An 18,185-nucleotide genomic window follows, 5' to 3' on the forward strand; every position below is an offset into this window, starting at 1 on the left:
GTCTCTGAAGCGAAAGCCTGTGTTCTTTTCCTCCTCTGAGCTGCCTCTTGATCTTGACCCTCTCTCTGACCCTGAGGAACACCGCTCCATACAACCCAGATATGTGCTCTCCACCCCACTTAGAGCTGGGTTGGCATTAGTAACAGATAGTGTTACACGTGAATACCTGCTTTTATATCAATAATCTAGCTCAATACATGCCCTAAAGGAGAACACTAAGGAATACCAGTGCACTTTTTATAGAGGACTTTTAGAAATCCCAACATTTATGTCCTTGTTTGGGGGCAATTGACCCTCCAGCAAGGCAGCTCCCTAATCTTGAGCAGTAAGTCTACGGCTGTTTTTGCAGCCCAGTTTTAACCACTGTGAAGAATTTATGACATGTGAGTGTCTGTGTTCTTGCTGCCTCCTGGTCTCAGTCCTTTATTCCGATCTATATTTTTTTGAGCCTGAGGTTTTTATTTGTCTGTTTGACTGTATATATTCTTGTAAGCTGCCTTGAATCTTTTGTAGAATGAGCTGGGGTAGAAATAAATCAGTACCTCATAATAAATGTCACACGCCAGTGTTAGGAAAGCATTTGGCCTTTGGTGTAAGGGCTCCTTCAGAGTCTGTCACTTATTTAGAGATCTAAGAAAAGTCAACAGGAAGGACTGTGCTTTTCACTTATAAAAACCATTCTTGTTTGTTAAAAATAGCAAGATATTACAGTTTTGAGAAGCACAGGAGGTAGTTTTATTTCTGCGACAACATGGAGAAAGGAAGGACTCTCGTGTCCCCAGGCCTGGGTGATGGTGCTCAGCGAGGTGCCTTCGCCCCGAGCCGTGAGCTCCTAGCTGCACAGGCAGCTGGGCCCATGACCTTTCCTCTCCCCTCCCTTGTCTTCTCTCCCAGAAGCAGTTTTGTCCTCAACTACCACAAACCCCGAGGTTTTGCCACAAACCACCTTCCCACCATAAGGACTGGAGTGGCTTTTGAGGCCTGGTGGGAATGAATTCACTGGGTGACAGGGGTTGCATTCCAAGGCCGGCCTGTCGCCAGAATGTGGCGGGGAAGCAGGAGGAGGAAGTGGCAGTGGGAGGGCTAGAGTCCTTCCATGCCACAGTTGCTGCGTTGAACCCAATGCGATGGAAGACAGTGGCAGCCCAGGTAGTGACAGTTACACGGAGGGTGACGGTGGAGGCATTTGGGCTGGTCACACGGGCGCAGTTGGATACAGCCTTTGCTGGAGTGGCTTCCTGAGCCCTGTCTGGACTTGGTCACATCTGCCTCCTGACGGTCACTTGGGCTGGCTGCTGTCCTCTCGTGGGCTCCTTCAGCCCCGTTCAGCCACAGAAACTTACCTGGGTCCCACCATAGGCCAAGGAAAAATCGTTTCAGATCCACATGAACTGGATGTTTCCTAGTTTACTTTCTTACTTAAAAAAAAAATTAAAACATAAATTTAAGGTATTAACCCTAAGAGCAGTCTCATTTGAGAAGTTAAAAAAATAATTTTTCACAATAATATTCCCTGCCAGGGTGAAATGGGGTTTTTGGCAAGATATACTAGGAGTGAAACCAAATTTGAAATAATATTGATTTTAAAAATCTGGTGGTTGGAGATTATTCCTGTGGAAAAAGAGAGAGTTCCAGGCCCTATGAATAAAGCATAATCCATAATGTAAATTGAGGCATATAAATCTCCTCCAATTTGTTAGAGGTTTTTTGATGCATCAGAGAGATAGTCCAAATATCAGCCTTACGGTGTTTCATTTCTCGTTTCTTCTGTTTCGACTTTTGCCAGCCTACGAGACATAAATTTAGGGCACCTCCCCAGGTCTGTAGGGATGACGGAGGGCTGCGATGGTGTGTGGGGCCCAGGTCAGACGTGGCCGCAAAGCAAATGGAAGTACCCCATGCACGGCTGCGGGACTCTGACTCCTACCAAGCGGACGGGACAGACGGGCGACAGCAGCTTGACGAGCAGCTGTGCTTCAGATGAAACAAAGAGGCCTTGTCCCTCGCTACTGCAAATAGTACTAAAATATCTCCCATAAGCTAAAAAAAAAAAAAGCCCAGTTTTAGTGGGCTGGTAAGCAGTGAAATCCATCAAGAGGTTTATTTTTTTTTCTCTCTCTCTCTCACATACACACTACGCATAAAAAAAAATTCATCTGTGGTTTTCCTAAGGGGCACAACCAACTAATTATAATTTTTAAAGCCCTGCTGAATTAACAAGATTCATATTTTGTTTGCTTTGCAGGAAAACTGCTGCGGTTGCTGCTGCTTTGAGAAGATTTTTGAGAAAATCAGCAGTTCTGATGCCCTGACCCCTAGGATGACTGTGGCAGGGGTAGCCCTCAGACTTGAACTTAGAGCGCTTCTGCCATGCTCAGGGGACCCAAGTGTCGGGGTCCCCGAGGGCACAGACACATCCCCACACCCCATGGCAACACACGTGGGGAAGATGTTTTTCTGCCACCTTGAGTTTCTTATTTTTATTTTTTGATCTTAGTCACGGAGGCAAGGGGTGCATTATGTCTGCCATTTCTCAGATTACTAAAGCAATCATACTTGAGATTTATTTGAGATTTTAAAACCTGGAGGATGCATTTAGAGGGAGAAAACTGCTTCCAGTCATTAAGCTATGCCTTTCAAATGGGTGATCATATCGCCAGAACGAATTCTAAGTCTGGTGCAACCTTGAACACTTAGTTTCTAAGACTTTATAATTTTAATGTGATCGGAAATGAGGTGAATTCAATGGATAAATAATTCGCTTGCTGGAACATAAGCTTTCTTTGAATTCTGAGGCAAGAGGCACCAGACATTGTATCTTCCGTTTACTCTGAACTGTCTCCCAAGCGCATCAGTTGTTCCCGGTAGTTGACTCTTTCTTCACGTTAGTGACATGCCTTTTCACAGTGCACTGCCTGCTCTCTTCTGATTGACAGTTCATCCCCATGAAACTCACGGTTCTGAGAGGCAGTGCCAAAGGTATCTGTTTATGGTTAGTCTTTAAAATTGCAACTTTTGGGAAAACGTCAACAGTCACCAGAGCTTTGCTCAAGCCCCAGTTGTCAATGAGAAGGGATGGATCTTTGCCTCCTTGGGAAGGACAGTACTTAGCTTCCAGTTTGGAAATGACTTGGTAGAATAAGCACTCAAGTTTCTGGGTAAACGCAAACATTTTCAAAGATCAACAGTCTCACCTGTGCAGAGTCTCAGGTGACTTGGGGGTCATGAAGAAGTGGCAGTCAGAAACCAAAGGTGAGGGGAGCTCTCTGCTCAGCTCACTTCTTGGACATGACGTTGACCAGTGGAGGCTTCTTTTTCCTGAGCTCGGGTGCCGTTTTATGACAGGTATTTGGCGAGCTCTTCTACTGTGGATGGTGTGTGGGACATTGGAAGGCACTGGGCTTTAAAGAGCAAAGCATGTGTGTCATTTCCTTATGAAGAAGAGACCCTGCAAAGCCCCTCTCATTCTCTGACACACTCCACACCTCGTGCCCCACTCAGTTTCGGAAGTGTTCCTCACATTTTCCATTTCCAAATAACTGCTCGTTGAGATCAGCTAGAATACTGCCTTCATTTTTAGCCATAAGTCATTCTAGGCTACTGTTGTCACGACAGCAGTGAAAGGTAATAAGAATAACTTGGTGGCCACATCGGAAAGGGCAGATTTAATTTGCATTGGCTTTTTTCCATTATCTCTCATATCCACCTAATGAATCCTTACAGCGTGGCCAAGAATAATCCTTGTAGCATGGCCAAGAATACATGTGCAGCATTCTTATTCTCTTGTTTGAGGTACAGGGGAAGTAGAGATAGAAGAAATTGTGTAATTTACTGAAGGCTTCATGCCAGTTTCGTGGTCATGCTGTCTATAAAACTGGCTCTTTTCTAGCCTTTCTCTTACATTATGATGCATTTCTTTTTTCTTTTGGCCTATGCATTTATCCAAGGTTGGTTTCTTATGTTCCTGTTATGTGACTGTACTTAAAATGTTTAATTTAGTTCCCTTAAACTCACTCTCTCTCTCTCTCTCTCACACACACACACACACACACACACACACACACACACACGCACGCACGCATGCAAAACCCTGTGACTGAAGTGTTATATTACTGTGCTTTCTTTAGCTGATGCCTTTCATTGAATGTGGAAAAATACAAGCCAGTGCGCACATTAATACTCAGACCGCAGAGAGCTGGCCTCACTCAGATGCTAAGCAGGACACAAGGGTCTGACTTGAAACCGTGCATGGAAGGGCATGTTCTGTCCTGTGGCGTGCATTCTCTGACGGCTGTGGCAGGAGGTCTTTCGCAGGACGTGCAGCTTGCATCCAGCTTCCGTTCTGATTCATGTTGGCAGATGAACTTTCTCCAGGCGCTGCCACCCATGGAAGAGACAGCTTAGGCCAAACGCAGGAATGATTTCTTTGCCAAATTAGTCCACTGATGACCCTGCAGTTAGTGGGGTTTTTTTGGTTTTTTTTTTTTTTTTGAGGTTTAGAAATGAGACTCTACTTTGAAAAATGGATCTTGTCTGAATAAGTTAAATTTCCACATTTGGGTGGGAAGGTGTCCCTCACCAGCAGGGTGATTTTCCTGTGAGAGTGGAGGGTAAGCTGGCATTGCCGAGTTGATGATCACAGTCTGGAGTTACGGGTGGGACGGGAGATGCTCAGCCCATGCTCGTCCCGTCCCCTTGCCCCACACCCACGTGTGGCTGCTGCAGCAGAGACAGGAACTGGGTAGATTGCCATTCTGAGGGGGAAAGGGGGCTTTGAAAAGCCCAGGAATCAAACCAGATGCAAGCGTGGACTCAGGGAAGCTATTGTGATCAGTTTTTCCATGAAGCCATGAAGACGTGAGAGACTGTTTCTCCTCTGCCCTCTTAGTGGATGCTACGGCTTCACTTACTCTCGCTAGGCAGTTCCCCGTTCCTTTAGCAAACAGAGGAAATGAGGCCTGGATTTGGCTCTTCCCACTGCCTAGAGAGAAATGCACCTCGCAGAGCAGTAAGGACAGAACACGCCCATGCTCTCGTTATTTGGAAGACACCAGCTCCGGCCCAGAATCTGTCGCTATTGAAAAGCAGGGAGAAAAGTGCTCATGCCCTGACTCGTTACATAAAGACTTTGGAAGGGATTCTCACCTGATCTAACCCGGGGAAAAGACTTCTAGGTTGAAACTGGGTAACATTCATGTCTGTGGGGTACCGTGGGTTTGTTTTTAGTTGCTTTTTGTCTGACTTGATATTAATTCACTCTCCTCAAAAATGTAAATAGGCATGGTGCCATCGTTGTGGCATACTTTTGAAAGATGTATGAATACTTACATTTTCATTCATTTTACGGAAATTAGAATAGCAATTGTTTTCTCATTTTAGAATCAAAGTATGGTTTTGAAACTAGGGAAACGAGACTGCTGCTGTTTATTTCATTCCTTTTTTGCCCCTTCTGCTCCCTCCCCGCTCCCCAGCCACTCTGCCGGGGCTGCTGGTATGCATGCATGGGCTCCTTCAGGGTGGGCTGCGGGTCGACTGATGGACCTTGTTGGAAAATCCATTTGTAAACGCACGCGAGAGGAAGCAGCAGGGTCCCTCGAGCCTGTGTTCATCAGACCCAGCTCAGCACTCTGTCCCTGGCCGTCCTGTCATCCCTGTGGGCTGCAGCATCACCCAGGCTCCCCTTCTCCATAGCTGTGGCGCTCCTACCTTACTTCTGCTCCCTCTTTTTTATTTTTTTACTTTTTTTTTTTTCTTAAGTGAGAATCAAAGTCTGTCTTCTCATCCATTGCGATGGTCTTCTAGAGCTTTTTTAGATGAAAATGTTATTTCCAAAAGGCAAATTGCATTCTGTCCTAAAGGAAAGTCGATGCTGGACTTACTAGATGTCTGGTTCCTGGATTAAGACGACTTCCTTGCACAGCTTGAAGTCTACAGTTTCTCAAATTGGAAGTGCCCCTTTTTCTCTTCCTCCACTTTAGTGAGGAGTGCTTCGTGTGCGTGGTCTTTCTGTGGGCAGCTTCACCTTCCGTGAAGGCGTGTAACTCAACCACTGCTACCACCCAATCCAAAGAGCAGAAGACATTCAACACCTAAGTGTGCATGTGTTGACCTGTGGCTTTCACTGTCATCCCAGCTGACAGATGTCAGCAGGGCCTTCTGATGAGGTTTATGGATGTGGATAGAAAATAAAAATGGATTCATAATGTGGTCATTGCGTATATTATGTATATTTGTTATTTCTGAACATAGTGTCATTCACCTGCACTTCTTTGCCTTATAAAGATGTGTAACAGTCATGTATATGTATTATATTGAAGAATATATGCAGACCTTGTTTATCCTTTGTTGATGGGCTACATTATTCAGTGAAGTGGACTTGGCAAGTGTAGTACAAACTTCCTCTTTTATGACAGGGTCTGATGTCAATTCCGGAGACAGAAGGAGCACGAGGTACCCTAAAGGAACCTCACACTTAGAGGGGCTCCAGCCCAGGAACACCGGCCAGCCTCATGGGGGAAAGTAACTCCCCGATTTGAGAACATGGTGGTCATGGTGTACCAGCACAAGGTTCAGGGTTTTTTCTTCCTATTGACACAAAAATATTGACTGAGATGCATGTAAAGTGTCTGGCGTCAGAACAGAGTTTAGTAAATTATCAAGGCAATTAGTCCAACCTCTTTAATGTGCCTTAGTGACTATTCCTAAGACACTGAAAAGTGTCTGTTTCAGAAGACCTACCACTAAAGAACTTCAGTATGAAGCAGCCACCCCGTCCCCGCTGCAGCATCACTTTCTGGGGTCAGTGTCTTGTCTGGAAATGTGACTGTTCAGTCCTAAGACACTGAAAAGTGTCTGTTTCAGAAGACCTACCACTAAAGAACTTCAGTATGAAGCGGCCACCCCGTCCCCGCTGCAGCATCACTTTCTGGGGTCAGTGTCTTGTCTGGAAATGTGACTGTTCAGCTCCCAGGCCCACAGGGGCACCTGCAGCAACAAACCCCCCACTTGGCTCAAGGTGGGCCTGCTGGGTTTTGCATGGCCTCTGTAGCAAGCAGGGGCGGGGGTGCTGTGTTCTCACACAAAGAAATCCTGCCCCTCTCTCTTAAACCTAGTCTCTTCCCACTTGAACCTCTAGGCAAGGCATTCTGACTTCTTCCCTGAACAGGAAACCGTTGGCCCTTCAATATCTGTACAAAATAGGTCCCAGCAGATGACTTCACCCTTTCCCAGGAATAGATTTTCAGTGCTACAATTTCAGGGGCTGCAACTTGGAGATCAGAGTCAGTCATCTTCTTCCTCCCCAGCCCTTCCCCTCACCCTCTCTGGGGGGAAAGTGGAGTGGGCCAGTGCCCCTCGCCGTGCCCACAAAGGGTGGGTGCCAAAACCCCTTCACTACTTCCCTTCCCTACTTCCTGCTCAAAAGGGGACACCCACCTCCCCCATTGATCCTGACCCATTAGTAAGTCGAGGGGTCCCTGGTGCTCCTGCTTCAGTAACTTCTTTCCACCACTCCTGATATAGGGCTTCCCCAAGAATGTGTACTCTCCAGACATCACTGTGACAACAAGTCAGGTCTCCTGAAAGATACTGGACTCTATGTAGCTGGCTCATGGCCTCAACTGCACAGCTCAGGACCTCTGAGCTCCTCAGAGCTTACCCAGTTGTTTCTAGAGACCTCTGGAATATTCTTGCACTAGTCTAGAAACCAACATTCCAGGGACAGTGGCCTCTTCTGGCAGGATACCACCAAGGGCACCTCCCTGCTGCTACTCCAGTCCCCCTGATAGACACAGCCGCCCCTGCAGGGTGCTGGCTCTTAACACCTTCGAGAAGCCAGCCATCTAGGGAGCAGGACGTGGCATTTCCTGGAGCACCCATCACACTAATGCTATGTGCAGTGTCACCCAGAAAGCTCGCCACTCAGTCTTAGCCTCGTTCTTGGACAGACCTCAGCGAACTGGGCCGTCACAACCATCAGGATCTTCTTGGGAACATTAGAAACTCGGTGATGGATCTTCCCTCAACCCTTATAACCTGTCTCCTAGGTGGTATTTGGTACTATGAGAGCAAGGTTTGGGTTAAATTCTGCCAAACGCACAAATGATGATTAGTGGTACAGCCACCATTACACAAACTGTAGCGTCACCCAGTGAAGTCCCAGCTCTCTGGCCTTTTTTAGGCCTTCTGACAGTGCCTTGCCTAAAGATGTGACAGTATCTGTCCTGAGTGAACCTTGTGATTCTGACCGCAAGATCCAGCTCTCTGGATGGATCAGATGACAGAGTCCTCTGTTAATGGCTGAACACAGGACCCAATGGAATTCTAAGGCCTGGGGCCATTGCCAGGACTCTAGGCTCCTGAGCTTGCTAGCTTCTTATATTATTACATAAGAATTGTTATATTCTTATTCTTTATTTGAGAGTGCAAGTATCTGTACAGCATTCCTAGCCAATCCATGCACTTTAGACACTACTTTTTTCACCGATTATAAATAACCAGTTTTAGCATCCATTATGCAAATTTAAAACTCTTCTGGTATTGATCAGACCTAGGAGAACAGATTGTAAAGCCCAGACTTCTTATGCTAATTTTAAATGCTACCCACCAACCTGAAGTGTACACTCTTGATTAGGTCATCATTCCTCAAACGTTAATTACCTTCTGTGCCAGAGTGTTCTATAGTAAATCGCAGACAAAAATCTTCCTGCTCACCTGCAGCATCTCACACGATCCTTCCTGAAAAGAGCCCGTAAGCTCTGCCTTTGGCCCCTCGTGTAGCAGTTGAAGAAAACACGCATTCCTGGGAATGTGCCCCAGACCCTCTTCTCACTTCACTCCCACGAAGTCTTGCTCTGCTCCAAGACGTGCATCTTGGCAAGTCCACCAGGCCTGTCTGAGTCCCTGAATTCCTGCCTGCTGTCTCCGGGACAGCTCTGCCTTACAGAGTCCCCCAGTGCTAATGGGCCATCCCAGGATTAGTCAATGTGGGTGTTTCCGTCTCCCTCAACAGTCTAGCGAAGCATGCCCCAGAGCAGACGTGGGCCACAAAGGAGAGTGTCGCTGCTCCAGAGGACTCAGGGCCACACTCCTCCCTTGCAGAGGGACGGCCCTTCTGCGTCTGTATTCCTCTTGAAATTAAGATCCTGTAGCTTTCTGTGGAGAGTTGAACCACTAATAAGCAACCCCCCACCTTACGTAGCCGTCTGCGTCCTTCCTCTCCGTCCCTCATCCCCAGTTTTGTCACTGGGAGCAACACCTGGGACACACTCCTACTTCATACATCTCGCCAGCTCCCATCACTGGCTTCCTGGACTCCTGTCTTTTTCTCCCCCTGCCATCCTGCACATCAACAATAATTTCATTTGTAAAACACAAATTTAATCAGGTCACTTTAAAGATTAGAAATGTAGGCTCAAATTTTTTTTTAATTCCTTAGTGTCATGTTTAAGATCCTCATGTATTTATGTGGTTTACTTTAATTTTCAACATCATTTGCCACATTTTCCCCACCCCTCTCTACTCTAAAGACACAGGAACTATTCCCTAGGCCTCTAGCAGGGTCATAATATGGCAGCTTTGGCCAAAGTTGGCCTACAAATGTTTATCTTTTTGGGCACCACCATTGCTAAAAAGTTGGATTTGAATGCCTTTAGAACATTCAGGCTCTAATAAAGGGTCCAGACCACTTGTGGTGTTACATCTCCTGATCACAGCCAGTGCTACGAGAGAACATGCCTGGAGCTGGAGGATCCATCCCCAGATGACTCACCTGCACAAGCTGGCAGGTCCGTGCTGTCCGTTGGCAGGAGACATCAGTTCTGTGCCAGGGGGCCTCCCATAGGGCTGGTCATGTGACACTGGCTTCTCAGAGTGAGTAATAAAGACTTACATAAAGATCTCAATATCTTTTATGACCTACCCTCAGCAGCATCGACACTCCCTAATTTCCACAATGCCCTATTCAATGTGGGGGAGGGGGGTTATATAAGGCACAAATAACAGGAAGTGAGAGTCATTGGGGACTATTTTGGGGGCTAATGACCATCATCCATCCTATGGCTCCCCACTGATACATGTCCTTCCCCCTGCAAAACACATTCACCACCTCCAAATACCCCTCAACATACCGTTCTATTACAGCATCTGCTCAAAGTCAAGAATAGTATCTTCTAAATCAAGCCTGGTTGCAGGTGAGTCTTCTTGAGTAAAGTTCCTTAAGTGTGATCCTTGAGTATAGTTCCTCTTGATCCAAAGACATGTAAACTAAAGAGGAAAGTTATCCCTTCCCCACTATATACACACCTAACATACAATAGTGGAAAGGCAGAGGACAGTCACTAAAAATATTGCTATTCAAAAAGAGGGAAAAGGAGCCATGTACAAGATTCCCTGGCTCATAGCAATTCTGAAATTTAGCAGGGGAAATGTTGGCAATTCTGAAATTTAGCAGGGCAAATGTTAGGAGTTCTTTGTTCAGGACTCAGTCTTGCTCCTTCCCAGGAACAATTCACCATGGCTCTTGGCTCCACCCTCTGAGACATTCTTCCCTTCCATGAAAGCTAGTTGGTGTGTGCAGTAGTGTAGGTTTCTCAGCTCGCTTCCTGCCAGTGGAAGTTTGAGAGTGTAAAGTCCTCTTTCCTCTTGTGTTCTCTCTGCCTGTTTCAGTGCAAGCTGGTAGTGATTTAGACAATACACATCTTTTCAAAAGTTTATAGGTCTCCTGTGAATTTTATCGAGGCTCACCCCCCTAGATAAAGATCACACCCACACATCTCTTCAAGATAAGCTTTTCTCTACCTTGGACTTCTGCTGGGCCTATTGAGAGCCAACACCCTTAAATATCTTAGAAGCCCTATCGTTTGAATGTTTCTCATCTTGGGAACAAGTATTTCTGAGGTCTGAACAAAGAATTTTAAACTCTTGGCTCATGATTAAACCATGTTTTCTTCAGAGTGCTCTGGATTTGATCTTTACCTGGAAGCCATTGATTGTAGCATCATTTGTTGTCCAGAGAGTCTGGAATTTCAAAATTCTTTTTTTGTTTAAAAGTTCATCCTTAAATTTAGCAGGGCAAATGTTGGGAGTTCTTTGTTCAGGACTCAGTCTTGCTCCTTCCCAGGAACAATTCACCATGGCTCTTGGCTCCACCCTCTGAGACATTCTTCCCTTCCATGAAAGCTAGTTGGTGTGTGCAGTAGTGTAGGTTTCTCAGCTTGCTTCCTGCCAGTGGAAGTTTGAGAGTGTAAAGTCCTCTTTCCTCTTGTGCTCTCTCTGCCTGTTTCAGTGCAAGCCGGTGGTGATTTAGACAATACACATCTTTTTAAAAGTTTATAGGTCTCCTGTGAATTTTATCGAGGCTCACCCCCCTAGATAAAGATCACACCCACACATCTCTTCAAGATAAGCTTTTCTCTACCTTGGACTTCTGCTGGGCCTATTGAGAGCCGACACCCTTAAATATCTTAGAAGCCCTATTGTTTGAATGTTTCTCATCTTGGGAACAAGTATTTCTGAGGTCTGAACAAAGAATTTTAAACTCTTGGCTCATGATTAAACCATGTTTTCTTCAGAGTGCTCTGGATTTGATCTTTATCTGGAAGCCATTTCTTGATTGTAGCATCGTTTGTTGTCCGGAGAGTCTGGAATTTACAAAAAAAAAAAAAAAAAAAAAGTTCATCCTTCAGTTTATCTCTTTCTTCTTACATTATATTATTAGGAGCAAGAAGAAACCGGGAAACTCTTTCAGCACTCTCTGGAAATCTCCTTAGCTAGATCATGCAGTTTATTAGGTAACGTTCCTACTTTTCTCATTATTGCAGGTGACGTTGTGGCTAAACTATCTACCACTATACAGTATAACAAAGATCTTTTTTCGCTAGTTTCAAATAAAATTTTCTTCACTTTCCTTCAAGCTCTCACTCACAGCCTCCTTCTTAAGGTCATCAGGATTTCATAAAACACTCTTCAAGGATCTCCAAGCTTTCACTGATGCTCTGCTCAGCATCTCTCTGGCTTCTTCTCACAGCCTGGCTCCACAGCCTTGTGCACCTGTCAGGCTTCTGTTATGGCAGTACTCGACAGAGGACTGTCACCTTCTGACAACCCAGTACGGAGGTCTGTTTATAATCCTGAAGCATCGTGCATTTTCTTCCCTCTGTCTGAAATGTTTTCCACTAATCTTGTCTACCTGACAAACACCCACATCCCACCATCCTCCCCAGCCCAGGGCAAAGTCCTGCTGTCCTTGACACATCCTCTAGAGATTTCTTTTATAGCAATTGCCACATTATTTTCTAACCTTTTGCTCTTTGTTTTGGGTCTGGCTTCCCCAAATACTGTAAATTCCTTGAGTTAGGATTTTATTTTTGGCATAATTATCCTTTCCCTCCTGAGTCTCAACAGAGACATTTCGTGAATGCATGTATCCTTATTTTGCTACATTTGGAATGAAAGCATTTTAACACTAATAGCAAATATCCTTATTTTGCTACATTTGGAATGAAAGCATTTTAACACTAATAGCAAAACTTACTGAATAAACTTCCAAAAATATTTATAATCATTTTTTTCTTTTGATTTAGATTGTTTTTTGTTTTCCTTCCATGTCTCAAGAGATTGATGGCGAAAGGACACAATATGGTGAATAAGTAAATTTTACTTTCCATGCATATTTATAATTTAAAAATATTTTCTTTATATATATCCTGAAAAATATGTCAAGTTGAGAGAAAACAATCCAACAAGGATGTTCATAATTCTTGCTAATTAATGACTGAACTTTTCCCCCCTCAATTATTTCACACACCTGTTCACTGTAAATTTCCTTGGCAATTTTTATACCATATTAATGCTGCCCAGAACTTGGACACGCACCTGAAGTTTTTCTGAATTTTAATTATTTTCAAATTAATTTTAATATTGTGGATAATTTTAAACTTACCCATATGTTTAATAAAATTGAACTGTATATTTCAAAAAATGATGAAGTTTTCTTAAGGTTTCAAAAGATAACGTATGGTCTGTTTTTATAAATGCTTTTGAAACAGTGTTTAGATATTCTCTCACTGGAAACATTCCTACTTGCCTCCAGTCTAATCGTTCCGTGATTACTTAGTAGCTTCTCTTGTGTGCAGCAGCTCACAGACTTCCAGGATGAGACGTGGCTTGTGCTACTCTGCCGAGCTCAGCTTCTGCCAACTTCCCTCCAGTCAGACCACACAGCGTTGGTCACTGTTTCCCAGCAACGACTTTCGCGTTCCTTCTGCCTCACTCAACAGTCCTTTTGCTCTAGGTTGTGCTTCCTTGCACACTGGGCTAGCATCCAAATGTTTTTTAAAACATCAAATGTTGTTTGGTTAAGATACTTCACAACATCAGGACTTCACTAATACCATAAAGAGGAACAAATCAGATAATGATTGTTGCTAATGTGACGATCTATTGGCACTTATCCTCAAAATAATACTTTAATGTATAGGATAAGAGGATCCTCAAAATAATACTGTAATGTATAGGATAAGAGGAGGTCTTGTTTATACTGGCAAATGAGGTTTTCATTGGCTCACAACAAGCAGTAAACAGTGTTTCCTGTTTAGCCTTTATATAGTAGCTTATATTGCATAGTAACTTAATAGCCAGTTTTACTAGTTATTGGTAATTATTGTGTCATAACAGTACAGAGGTGGCCAGGGAACAAAAAAATTCGGTTTAGATGGGTATACATGGCACGCAGACTTTCTGACTTTAAAAACAATCAGTCGTGATTCATCCATGCACATATACCACACACACATCCTAGACTTATAAACAGGTGGTTTATTGTCGAAGCAATGGAGAAAAATCAAATTAAGATCAAATAGTAACTCACTTAATCAATATGAACTTGACCGAAAGGACCAAACTCCTAGACCCATTTTTGCCTACTTGCTGTGTCCAATCTCTACTGCAATAGAGGCAGACGTAATGATAACCACCTGGAATTAATGGGATACATAAAATAATTAATGAGGTATTGAGGATACTTACTTTGAAGTATGCCAAAATCTTATACATTTGAATCACGGTTGTACTCAAAATAGTCATCCTCTAGAGCTAGGCAATTATCCCAATCACGTGGTTTTTTCCTTCATGAACGTTTGACATTCCTCTTCAGGAGCTGCCCTCTGTCCCCTTTTACAAATGCCTCCATGGAGATCAATATGATTTCTTTAACCATCCCCTAGTGCTTAGGCCAACACTGGGACCGTTTAGCTTCGCCACTCACCGTATTCACTAATGCAACTCCAAATGACTTCTGCTTTCAAAAATTACATGCAACCTTCAAACTTAAAGAACTGCCATTATTCAAGACTTTTTTTTTTTTTGAAACCTATAATGGATACCCTAAAAATTATTCCAGGAAAGTCCTGAAAGCGTTTGGAGATATGGTAGTGTAAGTGAACAGGTGTAACTCCAAGACACTCCCATTTTGAATGCAGGTGTTTGCAGGCACCTGTTTCCCACAGCACAGCCTTAGCTGCACCTGTGTTTCCACTCGCTCTGGTTTCATTGTCGTTCTCATTCATCTCAAAGTGTTTTCTGATTTCTCTGTTTTTTTTTTTTTTTTGACTCTGGTTATTTAGGAGTGCGTTGCTTAATTTACACATATGGGTGAGTTTTCCAAATTTACTCTTGTTATTGATTCCTAATTTAATCCCTTGGTGATCAGAGAACACTCTTTGTATGATTTCAATCTTTTAAAATTTATTGAGGCTTGTTTTGTAGCCCACATATGATCTGTCCTGGAGAACGGTCCGTGTGTGCTGGAGAAGAATGTGTGTTCTGTTGTTCTTATGTTTGCCATCACATTTGGGAAGTTTTGGGCCATTATTTTTTAAATTATGATTTCTGCTCCCTCCCTCCCTCCTCCCTCTGGGACTCCCTTTAAGCACACACTGGTGTGCTCGATGGAGTTTCACAGACATCTGCAGCCCTGTTCATTCTTCATTCTTTTTTCTTTCTGTTTCTCTGATTGGGTAATCTCAGCTGACCTATTTTCGAGTTCTCTGGTACTTACTTCCACCAATCAAATCTACTGTTGAGCCCCTCTAGTGAAATTTTCCCTTCAGTTGTTGTAACTTTTCAACTCCAGAATCACGAATTTTTAAAAATAATTTCTGTCTCTGTATTAATATTCCCTATTTGGTGAGATATAATTCTTATACTTTATTTTTTACACATGAATATCCCCTATTTGGTGAGATATAATTCTCATACTTTATTTTTTACACATGGCTTCCTTCAGTTCTTTAAATAAATTTGTAACAGCTATTCAAGAGTCTTCCTAGTAAGTCCCCAAATCTGACTTGCTTGTGGACAATTTCTATTGAATGCTTTTGTCCCTTTTATAAGCCATACTTCCCTTTTTCTCTCATTGTCCCGATTTTTTGTTGAAAACTAGACATCTTAAATAATATAATGTGGTTAATCTAGAAATCAGATTCCTCCCTCCCCAGGGTTTGTTGCTGTTGCTGTTGATGATAAAGTCAGTTTAGTGACCTTCTTGGACTAATTCTGTAAAGTCTATTTTCTCTGTCATATGTGGCCACTTAAGTAATAATTGGACAGATATTTTTCATAAATGTCTTAAACAGTAAGTCTTCCACCCTTTGCTAAGGGGCTTTTTCTGTGTTTTGGGGCACACTTCAGTGCAACAGCACTTCAGTGCACATTGAGAACTCTGCCCTAGCCTTCGCTTCCTGCTTTCATAGGGCCTCATGGTCAGCCAGAGGTGAGAGGTGAGGGCCTTCTCAGGTATCTGCTATGCATGTGCACAGCACTGCACATGTGCATGACTTTCTAGGTCCCGTGAAATGTGTCAGAGCTTTTCAAAGCCTCCTATGAGCATCTCATTTTCCAGATCATTCTTTTAAGGTTTTATATTGCCATCTTCTTGTTTGCTCAACCTCAGGCAGTTGAGATGTTAAACAATCACCACTGGCTGTTTTGATAAATGCCTCGGGGATAGGACTTTTCTCACAGAGCAAGCTCTGAGTCAGATCACACAACAAGCCATGCAAATGGGGATTTCCCAGGAAGCTGCCAGACAGGTCTCCTAGTGGTGATGCTCTCAGGGTGGAAATTTCTGAGGAGTTTCAGATCCATCATGCCCCCACTAGTGGCTGCTAGGCTGCTGGTTTGCAAGACTACCAAGGAGTTGGAGAGAAGAGAATGGGAGCAGGTCAAGTTAAATGCCACAAAGCTGACTGTTCTTATGATATTTTGCTGTTCTTGAATAAACATTCCTCGGATTGTTGTAAGCCTTTAGTTAATTTCCAGAGTTCTGAAAAAGCTGATTTTGACTTTTTCCAATGTTATTGTTTTTTTTACTAATGGAGCAGTGGTATTGAGAAGTCCTTTTTCCATTATCCTGGGCCATGCCTATTTTGATGTTGTGAGAGGAGCTGGTTGCTCCTCCTCCTTTCCCAGACTTTCTTGCAGACTCAGTCCTGATGAATAGGGAGCATGTATGCTAGAGTAGTGGTTTTCAATAGACAGTCGGGATTGTTTGTTTTCATTTTCAATCCATCTCAAACTGATACTTTTGTGAATTATAATGAAAAATTAATTACTAACAAAATGAAATAAAAGTCCTAATTTGTCATTATTAGAATCAACAGACAGAAAATAACATTTTAATATACAGAATAAACACAAAATAGGAAAAAAGAAAAGAGTTACAAAAATCTATATACAATGTTCATTGAATATGTACATATAGGCAACTCATAGAAAATACTTCATATACTCATAATTTTAAGTTTTCTTGAGATATAATTAATATACAACAAACTTTGCATACTTAAAGAGTACACTTTGATAAATTTTGACACATTTATATACCTGTGAAACTATCACCACAATCAAAACAATAATAAACATACTCATCACCCCCCCCACAAATTTCCTCAAGCTTCTATGGAAGCCTTGTCTTCTGCCCCTTTAGCTCACTCCCATATTTCAATACAATACAAACACTGATGTTTTCTGTCACTATGAATTAGTTTTCATTTTCTAGAATTTCATGTAAATGAATCATATAGTATGTACTCGTTTTCTGTCTGGCTCTTTTCACTCACGACAACTATTTTGAAATTCATCTGTATTATGACAGCGGTTCATATTACTTGTATTGCTGAGCACCGACCGCTGATGGAGATACCACCTTTTGAATGCATTCATTCACCTGTTGATGGACATTTGGGTTGTTTTTACACAAAGCTGCTATGAACATTCGTGGACAAGTCTTCGTACAGACGTAAGCTTTCATTTTTCTTGGGTAAATACTCAGGAGTGGAATGGCTGAATCTTATGGTAGATGAATATTCAACCTCTTCAGAAACTGACAAACTGTTTTCCACATTAGCTGTGACATTTGACATTCCCACCAGTTTCTCCACATCTTTGCCAACACTTGGTATAATGAGCCTTTTAATTCTAGCCATTCTGACAGAGGTGTAGAGGTATCTCTCTGTGATTTTAATTTCCATTTCCTAATGATTATTTGAGTACCTTTTTATGTGCTTAAGTCACATCCGTATATCTTCTTTGGTGAAGTGTCTGGTACATTTTTGCCCCTTTTTACTGGGTTGTTTATTTTTGTATTATTGAGTTTTGAGAGAACTTGATATATTTTGGATATAGGTTCTTTGTAAGGTATACAATATGCGAATATTTTGTACCAATTTTTGGTTTTCTTTTAATTCTCTTAATGGTATCTTTCAAATGTCAGAACTTTTTAATTTCAAAGACAAATTTATCAACTTGTTCTTTTATGAATTATACTTTTAAGTGTCATATCTAAGAAGTCTTTGCCTAACCCAAAGTCAGAAAGATTTTCTCCCATGTTTCATTCTGTATATTTTATTATTTTAAACTCTAAATTTAGGTTTATAATGCACTTTGAGTTAATTTTTGCATGTGGTGCAAGGTGTGTATAAAACTTATCTATTTATTTACCTAAAGATGTCTGATTGTTCTAGTACTATCACAGGAAAAAAATATCCTCTCTGCATTGCACCGATTTTACCCTTTTGTCTAAAATCAGTTGAACATATATGTGTGATCTGGACTCTCTATTCTGTTCTATCAATCTATATCTATTTTGATGATAGGACTCACAGTCTTGATTGTTGGAATTTCACAAT

The 18,185-nt window shown here is 42.6% G+C and overlaps 1 protein-coding gene across 1 annotated transcript in view; it reads left to right on the forward strand.

Annotated features, from left to right (window-relative positions):
• The window catches only part of MYLK4 (myosin light chain kinase family, member 4), a 90,501-nt gene extending 86,444 nt beyond the window's left edge, over positions 1–4,057 (forward strand). Inside the window, exon 13 of the mRNA XM_008580401.1 lies at positions 2,246–4,057. The gene's annotated coding sequence lies outside the window, so the exon portion shown is untranslated. The remainder of the gene's footprint in view (positions 1–2,245) is intronic.
• The last annotated feature ends 14,128 nt before the right edge of the window (positions 4,058–18,185 follow it).

Source organism: Galeopterus variegatus, unplaced genomic scaffold, assembly GCF_000696425.1.
Source record: "Galeopterus variegatus unplaced genomic scaffold, G_variegatus-3.0.2 Scaffold2077, whole genome shotgun sequence".
In the NCBI taxonomy this organism is placed as follows: Eukaryota; Metazoa; Chordata; class Mammalia; order Dermoptera; family Cynocephalidae; genus Galeopterus; species Galeopterus variegatus.